A 25,272-nucleotide genomic window follows, 5' to 3' on the forward strand; every position below is an offset into this window, starting at 1 on the left:
CTTCCTTTTATTGCTCCTTTCCCTCTTTCCCCGATAAACGGCACCCCCCCACCCCTCTCTCTCTGTCCCATCTTCCCCGCACCCCCCCCCCACCCCATGGCTGCGGAGGGGGGCGGGAACTGCTGAAAGTGAAGCAATCTAGGGATAAGTTGTGCCCCCTCTGGGAGTCTCCGTGGATTATAAAGGACTATCCCGCCCCAGTTCCCTCTTTCTCCGTCGGGGGTGGGGGAAGGGCGTGGCAAGCGGGGCGGGGATGTTTCGCCCGCCTGGGAGCTGCGGGCGCCTGGGGAAGGGGCCCTTGGCGTCACGCTGCTATGTGTCCTCTCTTCAGCGTCATACGAGAATCGGTGGCATAACTTCGAAGGCATTAGCAAGGCGATGGTATTGCTATTTGTATTGAAGCGGGAAATGCTACTTATGCAACCTACCAAGAACAAAGCAGTAATACATCATTCAATTTATAAAATATTACTAGGTGATTAAACATTCGGAGCAAAGGTGGGATTCGAATCCACAATGTCCGGACGGAATGTCAACATAATTACTTAACTACAACAATTTCATAGTGTAAAAATCATTTGCCTTGACCGGGATTCGAACCCGGATCCCTCAAATTCCGGTCGAGTGCTTTAGCCAGTTAAGCTATCAAGGTTTCCTCTTAAACTCTGAAATTTTTGGGGCTTTTAAAGGAACAAGATGTTTTGACAAAATGCCGCGCATACAATGTCACAGGCATTCGTAGTCGTGCGCGACGCGCCACAGTCCACGAGGTCAAAGCCAACTTAAAACACTTAGGCTGTTTATACCTTGATGATGATGTGCATTTCAATGCAACAATTTCATAGTGTAAAATTCATTCGCCTTGACCGGGGTTCGAACCTTTTAAAGCCCCCAACAGTTAAGATATTAAGAGGACGCCTCGATACCTTAACTGGCTAAAACTAAAGTACTCCATCGGACATTGAGAGATCCGAGTTCGAATCTCAATCAAGGCAAATGATTTTTACACTCTTAAATTGTTGCATTGAAATGCACATTAGCGGATGACTTTAATTACTTAACTGTTTGGATTGCAACTATCAACTAAATGTATGGTGATTCGCAATACGCTTTCCCCAAAATTTTCCCCAAAATACGCTTTCAATGCTTAAAATAAATGGTCCAAGAAATGCCATGGTAATTGCCTTCAGAACTGAAGAAATGGAAAGCGTCAATACACCTTAAATACTTCTCTACGAGTCAAGACGACCTGCTACTAAAGCGAAAAATATAATAGATTTAATGATTATTATTGCTCTTGAGTGATTATTAAGTCAAAAATTTCCTCGCAATCCCCTCATCGGAGTCAAGTAGTTTAAGGAGTACATTTCGAAAAACACGCGCGCGGTGAAGTAGAATAGAATCACGTAATAACCCAAGGAATGCGCAAGTCGTTTCAGACGACCGTGCCAACGCAGTTAAGATCAGGTGGTGAGGATAAATATACCAGAAAGTGGTTCCTTCCGAGCTTATCTACTCCCGAAATGCCCCCCTAGTTTCATCTATCACTTCTGATTTAATGAGCGCGAGAGCTTAAGTACGTATTATTAAAACTACAAGGAGTCCGACTGCATTGAATAATTGAAATCAAGTGAATAAATGCAACTGAGCAATGAAAATCTTAGAGTAACGCATTTATTGATTAGCCTAGTAGCCAGTCATTTGCGTTAAATCTAATGAGAAAATTATAAGGCTTTCTGAAGAAATTTGTTTCAGTCCAAACAGCATAAGTTAAATTTTTGACTTTGAAATTACTGAGAAGATATTGTTATCCGAAATTAGCAAAATGACTTGAGTCTATGACTGATATTTATGAACAAACAAAAGCAGCTTCATCACAAATATAAATTCTCGTAGAATAAAATCAAAGCTTTGGAAACTGAGACCTGGGATAACCTAGGATAGGCATTAGGACGGTTAACTTTTCTATTTAGGTATTTTTTCTCATTGAAAATTTCTGAACGAACTTGGAGGATTATCCCATGGCTTTCTGGTTATGCATTCGAAAGTGTCTGGGAAAGCGTCCAATCATACGTCTCTTAAAAGCCAAAACGTTAATACATTTACAGAGAGTCCCAAAAGGCTGATATTCTAAATTATTTCTTCCAAAGCGTCAATAATCACGTAACAAACATACCCATTTAGGTTCCAGTCGGACCGATAATAATGATGGATGGTATTATAATCACGTCCCAGGAGAAGGGGCAGCAGCCTCACCACATTAAAGCCAACCATTTCCCCTGCCTAGGGGAAGAATCCCTGAGAGAGAACCGAAAGAGCTCTCGCCGAAATTTGCATCCTTCTTATAAATATATTTAAATGATCGATTTTGGATTCCGTAGCATACATGAACTGGTGAATTTTTAAAGTTCTGCCTTTAAAAGTGGAAACTGACAATATTCATCCAACCGGAAAAAAAGGAATAAACAAGTACATGTGGTTTTATGGATTTTAGGAAGACCGCCATGCTCCTCAGGCAATGTTGTGTACAATTTGAGAGGGTACGGAAAAAAGATAACCTAATTAACTAGATTCATGAATTCCTGACTAAAAGAAAACAAAAAGTAACAATATACGCTTAAGTTCTGTTTATGCACATGTAACGTCTGGCGTCCATTAGGGTACGGTAAAAGGTCCTTTTATCATTCTTATTTAGAGCAATGATTTCACGTCAAAAATAAAAAGCAGCATAGGAATATCGGCTGTCGACAGTAACCCATAGGAAAATAGGGAATGACACAGATGGTCATACACTAAACATTGACTTAAACAACTTTCAAATATTATTTGTCAATTTAAATACTAAAAATAAACGTTTTGCACTTCTTAAAAAATAAAAACATGATAAATATTCACCACTTACAATAATCTAGGAGGCGTTTTGATTAGCGGTAATGAACACGTGAACTACATGACTATCTCCATCGCAATTGATCTTGCCTGGGAAAAGCACATGCACACTATACCCTCGTCTCTCTCTGTGGGGGGTTCCTCCCGCTACCTGCAGCGTTGGGTCACATTCCCTACCTGTGTCCTTGGGGAGGAGACCGTTGTATATTTCATGTCCATGTGTTAGTGGAATTGCACCTTCTTGCTTCTCAAATTCTAGCTTGCGTGTTATTGAATTAATTTTAAATAAACTCCCAGGTGGAATTATTTATTAGATAATAGTATATCGATTTGCATGCGCGTTGAATGAAAGGATTTTTGCATGAATTTGTGCCCCACTAGGGGAATGGGTTTGGATGCATGTGTTGATTTGGCATGTGGTTTAGTTCCTTTTTACGGGTGGTTACTTGACATCCCCCGCCACACGCCCTTGCGGGGCATTATGTAGATGTAGATATCCAGAGATTCCAAAGAAAGTTTGACTGAAAAGAAAGCTGGTATCCGTAAACCTGTATCGTATTTGGAAAAAGTAGCGATGAAAAACTGAAGAAGACGTTATATTTTTTTTAAATGAGACCCCCACGTAGAGAATATGGCGAGCATATTGCATTCATCTCGGAAACACACGCTTCAAAATTGAATATGGGTCAGAGGAAGGGCACCAGGCTCGCGAAGAGTTTGTGTCAAGGAACACAAAGCGTCACATAATTACTCCAAGATGGGAACCAATAGATATGCAAAAGGGCAGAGTAAAATGAAGGCTCTTCCAAAGGCATCAACCGTGTGGTTTTGAATCGGACAGAAAATATTAGTTCAGCTCCCAATTCGGAGTCATTCGCCAATGTGCATTACAAAGCAAAAATTGGAAAATGCAAGTATTTTTTTGCACTTTAAAAGAATGAGCTCCTGTAAAGGACAAACGATTTTTGAACTTTCAGATTTTTTCACTGTAATTGGCATATGTTTGATGCAGTGTAAAACATTTAAGTTACTAGCAGTGAGTTTGATTAAGCATTGGGCATTACAATGCCACAATTATAACGATTCGTTATCCATCGAAAAAAGCACTAGGCGCCGCTTTTTAACAAATTTGTTGAACGTAGGCGATAAAAATGATAGTTTACGAAGGAAACGACAACACGAGCTGCCTTGTACGTTCCTCAAAGAAATCTCATACACAAATGAAAATATATCTACTTAGGTTTTAAGAGGGTTACTGTTTATATTTTCGGCCTAGTTATGAAAAGACGGTAATTTATTGTTGAAAATGAATGCATTTTTTTTCTAAGTATTCTGATAATCAATACTCTTTTGCATGCGCTTAAACCAATTTTTGCAACACTTTTTCCACTCCATTTGAGGTATGTACCTCCAAAACATGGTTTTTGGATGCATCAACGGCTCCTTCAGGCACCGAAAAACTTTCGTCACGCAATTTTTTCATTACGAACGGGAATAAAAGGAAGTCATTTGGTGCTAAATCGGGGATGTACGGAGGATGACCCATCAATTCGACAATTCGGCCAGTAAAATAGGTAAACGTTTCAGCCGATCTGTGAGAGCTTGCACTGTCATGATGAAGAATGATCCTTCGTTGCCGCTTCTTTTTTCGCATTACACCAAGCACTTCTGGCAAACAAATACTCGTATACCAATCAGAATTCACTGTTATAGGTTGCTCTAACGGTACGGTTGCAACATGTCCAGTAATTCCGAAGAAGCAGTTGATCATTTGCTTCGATGTGCTTCGTGCACGAATCACTTTTGCCTGATTTGGCTCGTCTTCGAAGACCCACCCATACAGTGGACTGCCGTCTTGTTTCGGGCTAATACGCATAGATCCAAGATTCTTCACCTGTGTAGATGTTATACGTACAGAGCTTTTTGATGCACCGCGATTGTATTTTTTGAGCATTTATTTGCACCAATTGACACGAGCTTCTTTTTGAGCTTTTGTCAAATAATGCGGAATCCAACGTAAACAAATTTTTTTCACAGCTAAATATTCATGCAATATCTTATTGATGCTCGTCCTTCTAATCCCCAAGGATGCCTCAATCTCACGATAAGTCATATTTCGATCTTCCTTTACTAGTTCTTGCACAGCATCAATGTTTTCTGGCACATCAACTGATTATGGACGACCTTCACGACTTTCGTCGCTGAGCGAACGGCGGCCATGATGGAATTCTCTAAAGCAGCGTTTCACAATGGCAAAAGATGGGGCTTCATCACCAAAAGTGGAAGTAAGTTGATCGATGCCCTCCTGTCTTGATAACTCACGTCGAAAATCGTAAAAAATCATCGCACAAAAGTGTTCACGAGTGAACTCCATTTTTTTGTTGAGGCAATATTTTCGAGTCACTGCAAACAACACAAATAATGATCAAACGACAAATATTCTGAGGCAAGTTAGCGTCTGAAGGATCAAGCTTTCAAATTTAAATGTCGCCTGGCGCCTAAACCACTTAGTGTTGTCAAGGCTCAAAATATAAATAGCAACCGTCGTAAAAATATCTTTTTTTTTTAATTAACTGATTTTCGTTAAGAAATATTTGCGCATATCCGCGCTTTAGTCAAAGATGTTTCTTAATTTTTCGAATTTCTATTTTTAACCTTATTCTACTTCACTTTGAAATTACTTTGGAAATTATCATACTCGTAAGTTTAATTGCAAATCAATTTTATTTTAGCTAAGTAGAGAATATTGATTGCCACGGAAACAGGATTAAGAATGAGTTATCCGGAGAATATTTTATTATAGGTTAAAAAATATAATTTTTGCTAATTGTAGCGGGTGCCTTTAGCAAAGATATGTTAAATATACTACTATTAGCCCATTCGTAGTAAAGCAGAAGAGAGAATTGAAGTAAATGAGGAAGAACATGTCGAGTATCGTCAGTTTTAATATCATTTTTTTCTCGGGAATTTTTACTGATTATCCTAGCTGCACACCTCCACTCAAGGGGGCAAAATAAATTCTTATAAATATTACACATAATACCATTATTTTTTCCAACTTTTATTTACAAGCACATGCCTTAGTTACGCTTTATGTTTTACAGTTGATGTTGTAGCTTATCTCGCACATACTGGGAAGTTTTTTAGACTTTCATGCGGTAAGGAATATGCAGAACCAACAAACAGAGTAAATCAACCCGGAGGTGAGAATGGCAGGTGATGAATAGAACTCACCCAGCCCAAAGCCCTACGCGGCGTGTGTCGACATGCAAACATCAGGGTGTTAAGGGGGGGCCAGTTCCTTTCCCTGTGCCAGTTATGGTTTCCCAGGAGGATCTGGTACCCGAAAAATCACATAGCTTGGGTGGAGCTGCAGATACCCAGAGAGGCTTTACTGGTAATCGAACCCGGGCCCTCCAGTTAGTAGTCCAACGCAATAACCCTGGATTATCACGCCCATAAAAAGTATACTTGGAAATTGTAATGAGGTCAAGAAACATTGCTATTTCACATTCGTTAGACCCTAGCTAGAGTATCATGCGACTTGAATGGGATCCTCATGTAATAGGCTTAATTTTGGGACTAGATTGAGTGCAAAGTAGAGCAGCTAGGTTTGTGAAAAGATGGCAGACAAGAAAAGGTGGCAGTATGAAGACACTATTGGAAGAATTAGAATGGAAGCCACTAGTTGACCGTATGCTTAAATACAGGTTAAAGTTACTGCATAAAGTTGAGGCAGGTTACTTATCTGAGGATATTAAGGACATAAAACAGACCCTCATTTACCATGCTAGATCAGATTATGTAGGTGCAATCAGGAAGTTAGATTTAAAATTTCGTTTTTCTCCGTACCATTAGAGATTAACATAGATTTGACCCAAAATTAGAAAAGACAGCAATGCTGTAGATAGTTAGCCTAGGCAGGGTACATATTTGGTCGACATTCTGCATGTTTTTTTATTTGATAGACCCATTTTTTCAACAGTTCTCCCACATGACTTGAATATGCGTATCCTTTTATTGAATAATATTGCATGTAATTACCTTCTTCCGCATGATGAACTTTGTTCGAGTGCATGATCAAATTAATAATTTTGTAGAGGTGACATGATGAGGATTGTGTATGCATGGCTGGTGACCTAACACCCCCCGCCACACGCCCTTGTGGTGACTCGGGGATAATTATTTATATGTCCCCTTACCGCATGTAAATGAACTCCCATAAAGTCCAAAACCTCAAATGGTTACAAGCACGAACTACCGTAGACAAAAGAAAAGTTGCGAGGTTTTCCATTTGGGGAGAAGGTTAAGCTATGCGTTATATCTGAATGTCATTACTGTTCTCGGAAGTGTTTTTGACCTAAATGTTCAAAGTAGCAGTGACATTAGAATAATATTTGCATTGAGCCAATAAGCTTTCACCAGAAAGAGGGAATACATTTCGCAAGGATTTTAAGAAAAGACTCGTCAAAACTTTGATGTGGAGCGTAGTCATGTACGGCGCGGAAACAGAAGCAAGATGATACTATAGGCATGGATTGCTGGCTTTTAAGGCACGGGAGTGGCGAGGGTGGAAAATGGAAAACAAGTGTAGGGAGGTGGTAGACTTTGTGGGGGAGGAGGGAGGATTGTGGTCACAACTTCGAAGGAGGCAGGAAAGGTTGGTCAATTTTAAAATGGAATGTTCAAGACCGTGACCGAGGGAAACACTACTGGCCGATGATCAGTGTGGAGGATACGGATAGTACGAATGGCATTGGACGAAATGAATTGTAGCTGAGCATATGAGGACTTTGAGAAGAGATATTCATGTAGTGTGGACCTGGGGTGTTTTTCTTTTTGGGCGTTCTCAGCAATCTAAGATTCAGAGTAAGTGGTCATCAAATCTACCTAAACAATACACTACTCATTCTTGTATAATTTCATACAATTCTCACCTAAATATATATTTTTTTCGTAGACAAAGATTGACGTGGAAGTGTTTTACACAAATAATAATTATGTAAAGGCGAAGGCGTTTTTACGCTGTATTACGGAAGAATAAATGTTTAGAAAGTAGATTCACCGATTAAAGAGTAAACGTGGCCATCATATCCCTGAATGGAAGGGCACAGCCATGAATCCCCGGCCGATAAGTTTCTGCGTGAAAATATGCCGAAACAAAAGATATCGCCTCGCCGTAAAAATAAAATTCCGATGTGAACGTGGTTTTATTACCCTAGGATCAAATGGAGGTTTCGACCTAGGGAAAAAACACTTGTTCCGTGGCATCCAGTGAGCAGAGGGAGGAGTAGGAGGAAGGCGGAGGAGCGGGTTTTCTCGGCGCCGTCCGCACCCTCTCATTCCCATTCATGAAACTATGTGCCCCACCCAAAATCTCCCCTGCGCGGCAGGAGGGAGCCAGGGGCCTTCGTCGATATGGCCCGGTGCTGGAGCGGGGGTCGGGGGGAGGGGAGCGAGCAGACAAACGGCAGGGGGCAGAACCCCCTTACGCACATAACAGAAGAAGAGCTCCGTGCGAGGCGAGAAGCGGGTGGGTGGGGGGGGGTGCAGTGGCGGAATGAACGGAAGCCATTCCCATTCTCGGGGGGAATGTGAGGGTGGGTGGAAAGGGGATGCGGGGGCAAGGTGAGGAATGAGGGGATTCAAGAGAAGGGGAGACTAGTCGGTGGATCTTCTATATCTACATCTACTTAATACCCCGCAAGCCGCCGCAAGGGCGTGTGGCGGGGGGGGGGTTTAGGACACCACCCGTAGTTAAAAAAGAAAAAAGCCGCATGCAAAAGCCACAAATTAATACATTTCACCAACAGAACATGGTATACATTCATTCAAGAACATTTACACCCCACACGCATGCAAACAATCAAACCACCAGCTAACATACACATGCATCTACAAATATACAAAATATTTTTGCAAATTCTAATTTTTTCCGATTTGTAAATTCAATGTTTTAAATTTTTTAAAATTGACTTCGGTTTCTTCCTATTTTGATTTCCGTGAGTTCGGGGAAAGAATGAGTATTTGTATCTATCTGTACTAGAATCTTCCTCCCTTATTTTTTCTTTGTGGTCTGATTTACTTAAGTAGTGTGGGGCCATTATTATTCCTTAATTAGAGTCATAGTTAAACTCGCTTGTTCTCTCCGCAATTCAAGTGGTTCCCAGCCTAATTCCCCTAAGAGACCTGTCACACTTGCGTTCTTATCATGACAATTTTTAACCAATCTGACGGATTTTCCCTGGAATTCATCTGATTCTTCTTAGAGCATGGTGAAGGATATCGCACTTATGCACGACAGCTGTCTAGAAAGTAACTTACGTTTTCAAAAAAATATATGTAAACCTAATGCGTTTATCATAACAAATACACAAGCTTTCCGATTCTCCGAAGAAATCTGCCGCTTTACATTTTAATACCTTGTTTACAATAGCATGTAATTCTACGCCACTGTCAAAGTGCTGCGTTGCAAGTCTTGTTTTCATCATAAATCGGTGATTTTCACGAACATTTTCGTTGATTTTTCACTGACAGTCCATCTATATCAATGCCCTGCGAGCCACCAGAAAGGTGTGTGGCAGGGGGTGCAGGACCAAGAGGAAAGGGTAAGGGATGAGGGGGTTTGGCTTTTTCAAATGGGTGGGGGAATGTGGGGGGAACCTACAAAAAAATAAATATAAATATATAAATAAATAAATATACATACATCTATATATATAATATATATATTGTATATAATATATATATATTATATATTATATATATATATATATATATATATATATAAAAGATACAGGAACACATATAAAGGACGAACACATTAGAGGTGGGGAAGCCGCATTCAGGCAAATCACATGTGTAAAAATATTTCCTAGACCGAGACTTAAACTCCGGATCTTTCCACTTGCCGGGCGGATGCTCTGACCACTTGAGCTATCCAGGAAACATAATGTACACTGAGATCTGCGATGCTTTAAGCAACCGAGTGCCCCGCTTCTATGGCCAAGGGATATCCTCATCATCATCTACCCTGAGGACGATGCACGAGTCGGGCATCGAAACGTCGGTCGACATGGAACCCCTGACCCGATGGAAGACCCGAGAAAACTTCATAAATCAGACATCCTCTCCCTAACACAAGCTCCCTCACGCCATCTCTTGGCCAAAGAATCGGGGCAATCTAATACAAGGCTAGGCCGATCACTGCGGTGTTCTCGTCGTGAACATTGGTGCTGGAGCCATTTTTAAACTGAATGCACCAATGACTCACTCCTCTTTCACTCATTATCCCGTTTCCGTTCACGATTCACAAATGTACCTATTATTTTAAATTGGCTTGGGGTTTTTGCCAGTAAAAACCCAATCACAGATCGCACTTCAAAACTCGTGGGATTTCCTGTAGCAACTCACTTTGTAACAGTTTGCAGAGAGCAAAGTAGAAGAACCACAGACACTACTAAAACAGGATTAGACTCCATAAATGTGGCTGTCACCCTACCAACTGCTGAAACATGCTGGTAAGCCCTCGAATGTAATTAAATAATTATTAAGATACTGCTCAATGTTAAAACGCAATGAAAAATAATATTTTAGACATTAATTACTATCATTATGTCGAGGAAATGTATTATTATTTGACAAACGAGGGAGATTCGCGAAAAAAAATACCTCTTGTGTAAAACAATATATTCTAGTCCCAATCAAATGTGCACAATCCCCGTATTTAACTAAATGGTGGAGAAAGGTTGGCGCAATAATGCTTTTTTCTGTCGTGCGTCCATAAGGTGTATCCAAATTTGTTGACAATTATTTTCAAGAGACACTACCAACTATTTGAAATGGGGTAGTTTTGCACAGCGAAATACCTCAAAAAGAGGTCCCTTTACAATGAGGTGGCTAAAATATAGTATTTACACACTACTCACAATGAAAGTCACAGGGAATAATATCAGGGTATCCTCGGCATATATATGACATAACCCACCCCGCGATAGAGTGAGAAGGTGACCAATTGGGAAATCTAACCAGAGATGGGGCTAGTTTGCAAGAGAGAGGAAGTGAAGAGGTGATTTATTATTTCGAATGAAATCATTCAGTAAACCCTTGGCACAGTCAAAAGAATGCTTTCCAATTGCCAACTAAGGGTACTGCTTGTATGAAATTTGATTTTTTAGGATTTGGCTCTTGACTTACAAAGAAACTTTAAAATATGACAATGAAAGAAAACTTATCTTCATTTTATTTAAGAAAAAGCAATTAAAACAATACGATTACGGTTGATATTTTTTTAAAAGAAACCAAGCGATATTTATTTAAAACTTTATTTCGGAAGGTATGCATTGCTTGTAATAATGAACATTCTTTTATAAAATACCAATAACTTTAACATCATACATGTACTCATTAAATGAACAAGGATGGTTTAAAAGTTATCCCTGGATTTCATAAAAAATGGATGGTTTCAGTGGACTGAGTTAAGCCCTGGAGGTTTAAATTACTGAAGCATCCATATGTGGGCCAACTCCCGTATTCTCACTTCCAATAAATAAATTTACAAAGATAGAAAATAAAGTTACAGCGAAAAGACAATATGGCTTCGATTATTAAAATTCCTTGCCTTGAGAATATACCTCAGGTGATAATTTATTATTTCGTTTAATTAATCGGTAACATTGACGTCTTCCAAATAATTTTTTGATATTTTGAATTCTTAGCTCTTTGAAAGCCACCGCCAGGATGTACGGCAGGGGGTGGATGCACACTTCAATAATTTGGACCCGAACATAAGGGATAGTAGCAACATTGTCCGACCACTACCGTGGTCGGGCAATGTTATTACTTTTATCCCTTATCGAACGTGGAAAAATGACATCTTGAATCCATTTGTTCTCCACATAATAATTATATATTAATTTAGTCATTTTTTTAGTCAACCTCGTCTACGGAAACCAACGATATGTAACTTTTTTGCAGTCATTGTCCGCGGTGAATGAAATGAGATCGAATCTCCAACCCAAAGGAAAAGAGCATCTCTCTCACCTCTGATTATAAGCGAGTCAGAGATGCTTACGTAAGATTCGTAATTAGAAATACAAGTTGTAACTAACTGGCACGTTCAAGAGCTTCAATTCTATGTGGAAAGATGGAATTCTTTTAAGTTCTCATCAACTAAACAAATGTTGTGAATGGGCAACCAACTTTATTTCTTTCGGAATATAATTTTGTTTGCGTACAGAAGCAATACGGAAAGGTAGAGCTCCTGCAAAAACACGAACGCCTTTTTTTCATGTGGCGCCGAAATATGCGCGTTTCTTCATCATTTGGGGTCCAATTAAATTCGCCTCCTGGATAAGACTGAAGTGCCATCCGACGACCAATTGCGCGAACAGCCGACGTCCACGGATCCGAGGATTCGGCCGAACAACAGGATAGAACGACACGAAACGTATCACAGTCAAGATCAACGAGTGCACCACAGCAAGACTGAATGGTGCGATGGGTGGTCGGGGGGGAGCGGAAAGGGGGGGGGGTCGGTGATGTGGAGGGGGGGAGGGGAGCGGCGGCGTTGGGATAAGGGGGGGGATGAGAGACTCAAAAAAGGATGGACGGCCTTTCTTCGAGCCGAGCGTAAAACACTCCGCTGCGAGCAGATTTCTCTTGCTCTGCAGCACGTCAGTAATTTGAGCCTCGGCATACGAGAAACTCATAAACTCGCAACTCTCGCCGGTGGTAATTTGCCGATCGGCGTTCATCGTTCGGCGGCGTTTATCATCATCTATTCAATACAATTGAAAAAATGGAAAGTATTACAAATGTCGGACCGGTTTAAAACTGGGTTTGGTGCTAACATGTTTATAGTTTGGCGTAATGGTGCGGGTTATTCCTGAAGTAACCACCTTGCACGAGCTTTTCAGTGATTTTGATTGTATCTTTCCCCCACCTTTCTTCACCCCTTGAGCACCCTTCCTCTTCTTCATCCCTTACCTTCTCCACCTGGTGCTTGCACTCCCTGCCTTACACTATTTGACAAGGCAAGGAATAACTCTGCTCACGTCAAGGAGCAGTAAAAGGAGCGTTGCTCACTGCGTTGTCATGAGAACGGGTCCGCGGCTTCCACTGCCGCCCCTTGCCCATACCACCGCCCCCCTTCGTGTCCGCGCAGAATCCCGACTCGTCTCCGCGAAATCGGCTTTTCCGGCGCAACGGTCGCTCTTATTAGAAATGTAGCACTAATGACAGTGAGTAGCACCGTGGACCCTGGGACGAAAATCTGCGAGGCACCAAGGGTGGAACCATTGATTCCTTCCGGCGGTCTTCATTTTCATCACCTCTTCCAATTAAAAAGCTGATCTCGAAAACTTTTCACATTCAAGAAGCCCTCCGAGAAGATAGGATGGCGTTCTTCTGAATCTTTCTCTGCGCGGGGATTTGCGTGTCCGGAGGGGGAGGGGGCCCGGGGGTGGGGTTGGGCGTGGGAGGGGCGAGCGGGAGGAGGCTGAAGAGAGGCGAAGAGGAATCGAACGGAGGCGGAGGAGTTTACTGGGAAAAAAAGGAATAACTTCATTCGACGGCAGTATTCTTCACCTTTTAAAAAGAAAACATTGCCGAACTTCAGCGCCGAACAGGATTTCCTGGCGTACATTCCGCTTTTCAACGTTCAGTCTATCATTATTATATGCAAACAGCTTTAACTCAATATAAGTTATTCTACTCTTGAAATACAAAATTTTATTTTTCAAAGTTTTATTTAAATATAGCATAAATTATATATTTCTTAGGTAATATACTTTCATGCTATGTGTCATTTCTATCACCCACTCTGCAAATCGCAGAAACAATAAGGCCATAATGTCAACAATATGTCAGCAATATACTAACATCGATCACCCAATTGCATTTGTCTTCCTAAAAAAACCTTTGGTCGCGGGAGAGGGAATGAGTAAGCGATTGTTTCCGTTAGTTAGAGTTAGTTATTTAGCGTATTTTAAATTTGAATCGTAGTTAAAAAACTTAACTTCGTTATATTAAGAAACTTTCGCTATCATTTGCTTCACTCTCAAACGTTTGATAGTAATACTAATACGCTCTACGAATAGGTTGCACAATGAAATAGGGGATTGGAGAATATTAATCACTATGGGCATCAGATATCTCTCTATTCTGGACCAATGAACGCACCACAAAAAAAAAGAAATGCAAAATGTAATTGTTGGAGATTCGATCACAGTTCACAGATTTGCTCATAAATTTTTTGACGGATCGGACGAAAAATTGATCTCATATATTAATTATTAAGTTCACGTAAACGTTGCGGTGAATCGGAATGCGCAGGATCCATGGGAAATTCATCCCAGACTATCTGAGAGCAGAGTTCTTAAATTAAATCGAAAAAGTTTTATTTAAATTACTTATTTTTAATTTGATGAAGAACAGATGGCCTAAAATATTTTATATCAACCACTAAGCTGAATTGGCTCGGTTAAAATAAAAAAGAGAGCTCATAGACCCAACCCAACCCAACTCAGTAAATTTTCAAAGAAGCTCATTGAATCATCATTTTTTCTTTTAGTAAAAAACAGCCTTCGTACTCACGTTGCTTTTCACTTTATTCTTATATTCGATTAATATAAACGAGCACCTATATAATGTATATACATGCTAAAGGTTTTTCGGTTCTGAGTAAAATAATTTTTTTACATTTGCGCGATGACATTTAGAAAGATTTCAATGCTTCTGAGATAATAAGAAAGACAATAAATACTAACATTAAACAACTAATTTGAAAATGAAAGTCATTCTACTTTTTCTTTCATCATGATCATTATCGATATTTACAATGTATCCCATTGCTTGTTTGTAGTGTAGTTCTAACGGTCTAGAAAACCTTTTCGTTGTCAGATTGAAAAAGGAGTGGTAAATAGTTAAAGAAGTAGGAATAATTGGATTAAAAAGTTCTATAATCCATTCACATTCTTTTGCAAATGGTAATAATAACCCGAAATATGATTTTTTGGCGCCGTTCACCCAAAGCATATGCGAGAAGAAATTGAGGGAATACAATACCACAAAACTACATTACCGTTATTTTTTGGCAGTTAGGTTTCTATAAGAAATATAATCTATCAAGTATTATTAATTTTTCTACATGGCACCATGTAATACACGGCTAGGTTGTGGGGCAGGAGCTTATAAAACACCTGGATTGCTAGAATTAAGTTTTTCTTAAGTCTTACTTAAAATATAATCCTGTAATACAGGCAATTCAAGCACGGCAGATCATGCACGATAAATATAGGTAAGGCAAATGGATGGGGCAAAGAAAACATGCAAGGCAACCTACAGTTAAAAGAAATATTGATTTGCCATAGCTTGATCGGATAGTGTTATTCTGATCCGTCATCGTTCGCGGGAAAAATTACAACTGAAATCAATCTGCTCTGCACTGAATCTATCTCATTTTATTGATATCACCTATCCAAACGTAATTCAATGAAGATAGCAAAATATTTTTCATGTCATCGCTAAATAGAATTCCTTACAATATATGCAAGAGATTAAACTTTCACCCCGTAAGGTTCCCAATTTAGCAACAATACTTAACAATACTTAATCCCTATAATTTAATTGACATGATCTGTTCTACCGTAATACAATGGGAGTAAAAACACATTTTCAGCATCGCTGCTAAAGAGACGTCCTCCCAATTAAGCAAGAGATTAAATCTGTAATTTAACCTTTTCTCTGTAACTGATTCCAATCCTAGCTGCTCAAATATTTTTGATACGCTTTTAAGTTTATCCCAACAGCGCTTTACAAATCTAGCCCCTCTACGCTGCATGGGATCCAATTCGGCAATCAATCCAAATTCGTGAGGATCCCATATATTACTTGCAGCATACTCTAAATGAGGCCTAACCAGTAACATATAACATTTCTCTTCGACCTTTTCATAAAATTTACCCAGTACTCTTCTAAATAATCCTAATTTTTTGGTAGCTTATGCGTTTCACCGGAGAGAGATCATGAATGAGGGTAGTGAGGGAGGGATGAGTGAGGTTCCCTAAAAGTTTAGGGTGCGGCAACATAACTTTCTTTTTTATAAGGCAAATACCCCTTTAAAAAAGGAAGTTATGTTGCCGCATCCTGTACTTAATCGAGTCTAAACTTTCCTCATACAGTAGGCGTTCGGGAGGGAATTTCTTTTTGCCCAAAAATTCATTACTTCGCACTTTTTTATTTTAATTCTAATTGCAAAGCGTCGCACCAGCGTCATTTAGCATAAAAGTCATCTGGCAGCCCTGCTATGCCCTCAGGACCACGGATATCACGGAAAACCATTGCATCGTCGACATATAAACGTATCTCACTGGTGACTACGGAGTGAATGTCGTTAACGTAAAGTCGGAATAAAAGTGGTTCAATACCACTTCCCTGGGGAACACCTGAAGTAACTTCTACTGCATGTGAGGTAACTCCATCTATTACTTCTCTTTGTACCCGACCATTGAAAAGGTCCTTAATCCAATCCTGGATATTTTTATCCATGATATAGGCTTCTACATTTCTTAAATGTTTACTCTGAGGTATTTGTTTTTTAAGAGCTAGAAAAACCACGTCAAATCGAACCATAGATATTGTTGAGAAAAGCGCAAGTTGTATCCGAAACCGTACCGAAACCTCTCCGAAACCGTGCTGGTTTCTCATCAATAACTCCTGACCATCTTGGTGTCTCATTTTTGAACTAACGACTTTATGTTTCATGACCTAGTAGGACATGGATTGGAAAGAGATTGATATCGCGTCAAAATTCTCCTCCTCCTTGATATAGCGTTAAAATTCTTTTAGATTTCAGTTTCAATTTTTATCTATTTTTTTCTTTTGAATACTCTTAACGCTTACTGAAATTTCTCCTGTCATATGCTATAGATATGATACAATTGTCATTGATCTCATAATGCTCGTTACTAGTGGTATCATTAGTTATATTTTTCATCTTGGGGTGGCATAGTTTTTGACATCTTGAAGGATTTTCTGACTGGTATCCACGCAATATCTTTTATTCTCACGTGTTCTTTCATAACTATGCATAAGATGAACCTGTTTACGGCTGAGTGTCTAGCCCTGTTCTCTAGTCCCTGTATTCATAGTTATTTGTTGACTATCTTCTTCAAACATTCAAATTAACTCTGAAACATGCACTTCAACCCATCATACTCCCTGTTTTTAAACAAGTGAATGTTTTCTTTGAGCTACTTTTTCCTGTCCCAAATTAAGGAAAACTTGGAATTATGATCTGAAGTTACCAATACCTTAAAAGGTTTCTATATTTAACAATCCTTCGAGTACGTTTGTTACAAAAAATAGCTGGTGATGTGACAAGCTGATGGATGGAGTTCGATCTAAAGGAATGAAAATGCGACTCGCGGGTATATTCGCATTAATTGCCTCCTATGAAACCATATGTGCTCCAATCCATAGATGGGATATCAAAATCTCCATCATTATAATGAAAAGAACGCCGTTCTGGAATGAGAAACTTTTCATTCGTTGATCTAGTTCACGTATGAAATACATTATCTTTCCGGTGGCCTATTAAAGACGCTTTCATAGATTCTTTTGGATTCAGGGCTTTTGATTGCTCACCAAAAGCTTTCCCAAAACGTTATCTGGAATTACCTCAGGCCTGTTGACGCAAAATCTTTAACTGCAATTTAAAGGACGTCGCCTGATTTTACGGTACTTACTTTGTCATTTCTGGAATCGGAAAAGTATTTAGGTAAAACTTTACTTTCGGCGAATTCGGTAGATAACTAGCAATCAGCTCCAATAATGATAAACGTTTATGCATCTACAATCTGGATAAGCTGATTATAATGAGCGACTTCACGCACGCATATATCTCTTCATCCTCATTTTCAATGTCAAACTTGTAACTAAATATCAAGCTAAGAAAATGAAAATAACTGGTTGAATACACAGTATTTTGTGGGAAATAACGGCATTGTCGTGATTGTTTTCAGTTGCAGTACTTCTGAGAATGGAAAAGAAGGGATTGCTAAAATTTAAAAATTATTAAAAATTTATTTGCGACAGTATTTATCTGAAAGAACGATGAATCACACTACTTTTCCTATGTTTACATTTTATCAGCTAAAATTTCAACAGTTTACCACCAACATAAGTTCATGTGGCTAGGGAACCGTCTTCCGGAGGGAAAGTTTCGTAATTGCACTTTCGACAATGCACGACTTAGTAAATTGCTACAGAAACTATTTCCACTCTCCCAAAAGGAGCGCCGTCGAAGCATCTCCTCTATTCGAGCCTTTGGTAGTACTTGAGAACACTTGTAAGGGACAAAAACAACATCGCATCGGCAGGAGAGAACCACGAAAAGATAAGGGGAAAATGTTTGTTGTAGCAAGTGCCTCTTTGAATCATTTACATTTAACTCATATTAAATATTCGTACAAACATGGCGAATTCAGGATCAACCGAATTCCTCGAATTTACGTCTCTCCTCGTAGCATTCAAAAGGCGTTCCAGGCGCGTCTTTGTCACGAAAGACGGCCGCATGCCTTCAAGAAAACTAGGACGATTCCTTTGAAATTGTGGCCTTAGAACTTTCCTGGCTTGTTTACAAAACGCATGACCGTGCGACGATCCGTTTCCATTAGCGTGGTAGCAGCAGTGGTTTCCTCGAGGTGTCCACGAGGGGTCGCGTGAATGCGGCCCGCGGAGCGTGAGCCGCATACCTGATCATCCTCCCCTGGGATTAGAGGCGATAGCACTCCGAGAGAGGCAGCGAGGGCAATCCCACACCCCCTCCTGTTGTAACCCCCCCCCACCCACCTGCAACACCGTCGTCCGGCATTTGGGGTCATGGATGGAGGTGGGGGTGGTGGGGTGGGGTCAGCTGGAGCGACGAGGTGGCCGAGAGGCGGAGGAAGAAAGTTGGCCCTGGCCTGGCAGAAGCACTCTCCTTCTTCTTAATGATTCATATGCCTCAGGGAGGACGAGCGAAGGCCGGGGGGCGCTGCTCAAGGCGACCGTTTCCAAAGCCCCCTCCAACGCTATATAGATGCAGCAACCTGCCAGACCCCTCCTCTTCCCCCCCCCCCCCCGGTGACTCCATGCACTCCCTCGCTGGCCACGAGTCGCCTCCAACTGGCACTTTTATTCACACATTCCTTCATGTACCTTTTCTTTGCTGAGCCGTTAATTTCCTTAAATCAATACGCTTTTAAGCATCAGTATGTAGAGTATATTTTCCTGATGGTGCTTTTAGCCTATATTTACTATGTAGTGCTATTAACATATTACTCTTTATACCAAACTGCAACATTTCCGAGAGATACATTTTTTTGTACAGTGAAGTTAATCGTGGAAAGGAACCGAAATAATTACAGAAGATAAATCAACAACAATTTTGAAATTATTATAGCGCCGAACTATAAGAATTAATATTTATGCGTATTTATTTCATATGCAAAATAAATTTAGGATTGGTTCTAAATAATAATTTTTATATTTACTTCCCCCTTCCCGGACTACAACCTTGACGTGGCGGAAGGGCCTGTCCGTTCCGATGACCCCTAGAGCTGTGCCGCCGGAAGAAATAATAATTGCTCCTGGTAGGGTCACCAATGCCAGATAGCTCGAAGGTTAGACCCAGACGAAAGGTGGTCTAAAATACAAAATAGAGGGTTCAGTATTGACTACTGCAAATCAAGTTAAATATTTGGGGGTTGTTCTAACACCACGCCTTTCATGGGGAGCACATATCAGGACGATATGCGGATCAGCTTTAAAGAAACTTGGCTTCATAAAACGGGTGGTGGGGAAATGTAATGAAAAAGTTATAGAGAGGTGTTATTTTGCTCTAGTTAGACCTCATTTGGAATATGGCGCAAGTATTTGGGATCCGTGGGAGGAAATTTGGCAAAAAGAATTAGATAAAGTCCAGAGAAAATCCGCTAGATTCGTTAAAAATTGTCATGATAAGAACACAAGTGTGATAGGTCTCTTAGAGGATTTAGGCTGGGAACCACTTGAAGTGCGGAGAGAACAAGCGAGGCTTAGACTTTTAGAAAGGTTCAGAACAAACGAGATTAACTATGACACTGAAGGAATTATAATGGCCCCACACTACTTACCTGTAGGTAGATCAGACCACAAAGATAAACTAAGGGAGATAGATTCCAGGACAGATAGGTACAAATACTCATTCTTTCCCCGAACAATCAGAAATCATAATAGTAAGAATCCGAAGTCACTTTAGAAATATTAAAAACGTTGAATTTACAAGTCGGAACAAAATTAAACACTATAGAGATGTTAGGTATACTTTCAGGTGCATGTGTATGTAAGGTGTAGATTGAGTGTTTGCATGTGTGTGGGGTGTAAGTGTTCATGCATGAATGCATGCCATGTTTTTTTTGTGGATGTATGATTTTGTGGTTATTGCATGGGGTTTTTTTATCCTTTTCTAAATTACAGGTGGTGTCCTAACACCCCCCGCCACACGCCCTTGCGGCGGCTTGCGGGGTGTTAATTAGATGTCGTAGATGTAGATGTAGTCCACGAAGCGCCTGTTCCTCAGTGAGGCGGCTGCAATGGCCTCTGACCCCAGTGGGGCGGCCAGTAAGTGATGGTGTCACGTTAAAAACACTATTGAGGAAGGAAACAGGAAACCACCTCAATTATCATTCCCAAGATTTAAATGATGGTCCCTACAGAGATTTTAAGTCCTGGCAACTACGGGGCTCGGCCCAATCGGCCGTGTGTTGTGCCCGACAGAGGGGGAGGAAAGGCTTCCGCGGTCGTCAACCCACGAAACCCTTGCAAGGGAAACCCGGCAGCAGAAGGAGAGAAGACGTAGGAGAAGAAGGCCAAGTTAGTTCGAATAAGAACGTGTAATGCTATGACCATGATGAGGACAGGGAAATTGGAGAATATAAACCAAGAGATGGAAAGGGTAATATAGATATTTTTGGTCTATGCGAGGTGAGATGGAAGGATAGCGGGAATTACTGGAAGGATAATTATAGAAAAATATACAGCGACGGGGACGAGACCCAACGAGGGGTTGCAATAGTATTAAATGAAGGGTTAGGAAGAAGCGTGGTCAACATAGAACAGGTACCTGATTGAATTGTACTAGTAGAGATAACAGCAGAACCGACGAACTTGGTTATTATTCAGGTATACATGCCACCGAGCAACCATAAGGAAGAAGAGGTCGATAGGATATACGATCAGTTAGAGGACATAATCGCGTGTGTTCCTGCAGGGAAACATTTGATAGTGATGGGGGTTTGGAATGCGACGGTAGGCGGAGGAAGAGATGGTTTTAAGGTGGGGGACTACGGTTTAGGCACGAGGAATGACCGCGGGGAGAAAGCAGTTGAGTTCTGCAGGAGACAGGCGTTCACATCACCAACACTTGGTTTAGACACCACAAAAGACGCAGGTATACATAGAAAATGCCAGGTGACACAGAAAGCTATAAGCTAGATTACTGTCTAGCTAGATTACTAGTATATCCTGGTTAGACACAGGTTTAGGAAGAGTGTGATAAATTCGCAGAGTATCCCGGGAGCGGATGCGGACTCTAAATTGAATGTAGAAGCATTAAATGGGTTGACAAGGAAGAAATACAAATAGGCGGTAGAAGAAATCATGGAGGATGGTTAAGAGCTAAATACTCTGGAAGAATAATGGGAAAGTATCAAGAAAGGGTAGTCAAAACACACTATTGGAACCGATAACGCTAAAAAGACTAGGAAACCATGGAGATTATTACAAAGATGGATGAGAGGAGAAAATGGAAAAAAGTAAATACAGAGTTAGGCAAAGGGAAGTACAAAGAATTAAACAGTAAATTGAGGCGGGCAACAAATAAAGCAAAAGAAGCATGGTGGAAGACGCAGTGCCATTATATGGAAAGTCTGCAGATGAAGGGTGAAATCGGTTCGCCAAGTTAAATCGTTATCGGGAAATAAGAAAGTAAGATCAATGCTAACATTTAGAGATAAGGCGGGTAAGGTAATAGTTGACAAAGGAAAGATCCAAGAGAGATGGAAGGAGTATATAGAAGAACTGTATTGCAAAGAACTTCGACCAACAAAGTTAGACATTGAAAAAGAAAATGACGTAGAGGAAGACAGCTTAGGTCCAGGCATACTAGACAATGAGATAGAAAGGGCATTAAGGGAGATTAAACTAAATAAGGCCGTGGGGGTGGATAACATTCCCGCGGAACTACTGAAATGTTTAGGAAAATGTGGGAGGAAGAGGCTATATGGGCTGATTTTTAGTATCTATGAAGAAGGAATCTGGCCGGAAGACTTTGTGAGATCAGTTTTAGTTCCAAAAAAGGTAAAGGCTACATCATGTGAGGACTACAGGACAATAAATTTGATATCCCACGCCGCTAAAGTTGTTCTCAGGATCACAAACAAAAGGATAGAGAGTAGGAAAGTGATTACTTAGGGGATGATCAGTTTGGGTTTAGGAAGGGAAGAAGTACGCGAGATGCCATTGCAGTAATGAGATTATTAATCGAGAGGAATATAGAACACAACCAGGAGGTATTTCCCTGTTTTGTAGATTTAGAAAAAGGATTTGATAGAGTGAAGTGGGAAAAACTAATGAGTATATTGAAGAAAATAGGAATAGATTGGAGGGACAGGAGGCTAATCCGTAACCTGTATATGTCTCAGACTGCTCAGGTGCGGGTGGGGAACGGGGAGTCCGGATGGGCAGTGTTAGGAAGCGGTGTAAGGCAGGGTTAGGGTTGCCCATTATCACTGTTGCTGTTCAACCTGTATGCAGAGGAATTGATTAAAGAGGCATGGGAAGAACTGAAGTTAGGAATGAAACTGGGCGGGGAATTTGTAAAATCAGTTATGTTTGCTGATGACCAAGTTTTAGTTTTTTCAGTCAGCTAAGGGGTTACAAGCATTGCTGAGTGAATTGGAAATTCAGTGTGACAGGTATGGCATGAGAATCAATATTAATTAAACGAAGGTTATGTGATTTGCTAGAAAGAAAAAGGTGAAGGTGAATATTTAAATTAAAGGGCAAATACTAGATCAGTGAGAATAGTTTACGTATCTCGGTAGTGTTTTGGACCAAAACGGTCAACGTAGTAGGGACGCGGGGACAAGAATTGCGCTAGGCAAAGAGGCTTTCACAAGGAGGAGGGAGTTGATGACAGGGACGTTGAGTAAGGATGTTAAGAAAAGACTCGTAAAAACTTTGATTTGGAGCGTAGCTATGTATGGCGCGGAAACGTGGTCATTGAAGCAGGAGGATAGACGTAGATTGGAGGCTTTTGAAATGTGGGTGTGGAGAAGAATGGAGAAGGTGAAATGGACGGAGAAGAAAACAAATGAGGGAGTACTTGGTATGATGGGCGAAGAGAGGGGTTTCTTGGGAGCAATCCTATGGAGGCAGGAAAAGTGGATGAAGGGGGTGTTGACCGGCAGTGGGATGTTGAAGACTGTGATAGAGGGTAGGATGTTGGGCAAAAGAGGAAAGGGAAGGAACAGGATAGGGATGTTGGACGGGATGAAGGGAGGAAGAAAGTTCTCAGAGATGAAGAGAGACCTAATGTAGAGTAGGATGTTGTATTTTGCTAGGAGTCACAAAATATTTATTTAGTAGCTATGTCGGTAGATTACCTAATAATAATTATTACATATATATATATATATATATATATATATATATATATCTACATATATACATATATATATATATATATGGTATCACTGCTATGGATACAACCTTGGTGTGGTGAAAGGGCTTATACATGACGTCTAGAGCTTCGTAATAAGGTTCATGAGCAAGGGAAGGGAGTGGTGTACTATGGAGGAAAAACGGATAATCTTTAAAAATGTGACATCGGAAGCCGAAAAAGAAATTATGGAAACTCTTAATATGAAATGGGTGTGGTAAGCATTGGTTGCGGACGAAATGATTGGAAAGACAAACCAGAGAAAGAAACGGAAGAATGTAAATACAGAGGAAGGTAAAAGGAAAGTGCAAGGGGTAAAATAATAAATTTAGACGGGTAACAAAAACGGCAAAAGAAGACACGTGTTGGAAGACGCAAAGCGAGGAAATGGAGAATTTGCAGAAGAGGAAGGGTGAAGTTGGTGCGCTACAAAAGATGGCTTTTTTATTCCTTGAGCCAAAAACGCCACTTTTTAACATAATTTCTTCTGTGGCTTATTTCCAAGATTACTATCTGTATATGTTTTTCTCCGCAATTGACGAGGGATCACTTCCGCCGCCCGTTTGGATTCCCTTCCCTCCGGCGCCCAATCACAAACAAGCATCACCCTGACCAAATGACGCCTCAGCCACCCTCCGTTCTCTCCACTCCATACACGTCCACTTCGTCTCCTCGCCGCTCACCGAGGTTGCCATAATGCATGCCTAGGCCTCGCCGGGGACCCCCTCCCCCCTTCATCCCTTAAGGAGGAGAGATGCGTAAACCTCATCTAAACTGTGGCCCACAAGGGGGGGGGGTGGTTTTTCGACAAGAGGGCGTCGGGGCGAAGCGTCGCTTTTCGGCCCAATAGTGCGCGGGAGGCTGTGATATGGTCCGTCGCGACGCAAGGCTCTTTCAAATTTTCCTCCAGTTCCAGTTCGCATTCTCTTCCATCCGTGATGGTACAGAAGCGATGAAGCGTAAAATGCGGAATGGCCAAGAGACTCAAATTTTGCATCAGTGAACCCGGAAGGCTCTTCTCGCGACGACTAGTTAGTTAGTGAGGTTGAGTGACAAGCCTCATATTTGATCATGAATGGGTCTGACTTGATGTCCCTTAAGTGATGAATTTTTCATTGGATCTTTGATCGCCTACACCCACTAAATCCAAATTATTGAAAACCAAAGGGATGATTTTCTCAAGATTTTCTCAACTTTAACTGCGAACACAAACGAAATTGATAACTTTGCAATGAAAAAATGGTAGAATTCAACTGTTTACATTCATCCAATTTATGGGCATTCTGTTAAACTATCAAATATACAGGGTCTCTCTCAAAAAGTTAGTTAAACGATTTTTCCTGGAGAAGAGGAAAAGTGGAGTGGGACGATTTGTGGCGGGAATAATGGTGAGAGGTCTTGGGCAAGCAACACGACCCGCGTCAGTTGCCTGTGTATTGTTACAGTCTGCGGATCTCTGCTAGACTGAACCCCTGTTCGAGGGTCACGTCACAAGTTCACGATGCCACTCTCCATGGAGCAATGATATGCGATAAAATTTTGTGCTTAACTCGGGGAATCGGGTTCGGAGACCATTACCATGGTTGAGAATACCCATGGAGATGGAGAAATGTTCCAAGTGAAGGTTTTCTACTTGCTTA

At 40.7% G+C, this 25,272-nt stretch overlaps 1 protein-coding gene and 1 non-coding gene across 2 annotated transcripts in view; both read right to left on the reverse strand.

Annotated features, from left to right (window-relative positions):
- Window positions 1-25,272, reverse strand: part of LOC139688617 (acetylcholine receptor subunit alpha-like) — a 500,693-nt gene that overhangs the window by 199,135 nt on the left and 276,286 nt on the right. The gene's annotated exons all lie outside the window — the stretch shown is intronic.
- TRNAS-GGA (transfer RNA serine (anticodon GGA)) lies at window positions 580-652 on the reverse strand. Its single transcript has one exon. It is a non-coding gene; the product is annotated as a tRNA-Ser (tRNA).

The sequence above is a fragment of the Hetaerina americana genome, unplaced genomic scaffold (assembly GCF_022747635.1).
Source record: "Hetaerina americana unplaced genomic scaffold, ioHetAmer1.1.p SCAF_21, whole genome shotgun sequence".
NCBI lineage: Eukaryota > Metazoa > Arthropoda > Insecta > Odonata > Calopterygidae > Hetaerina > Hetaerina americana.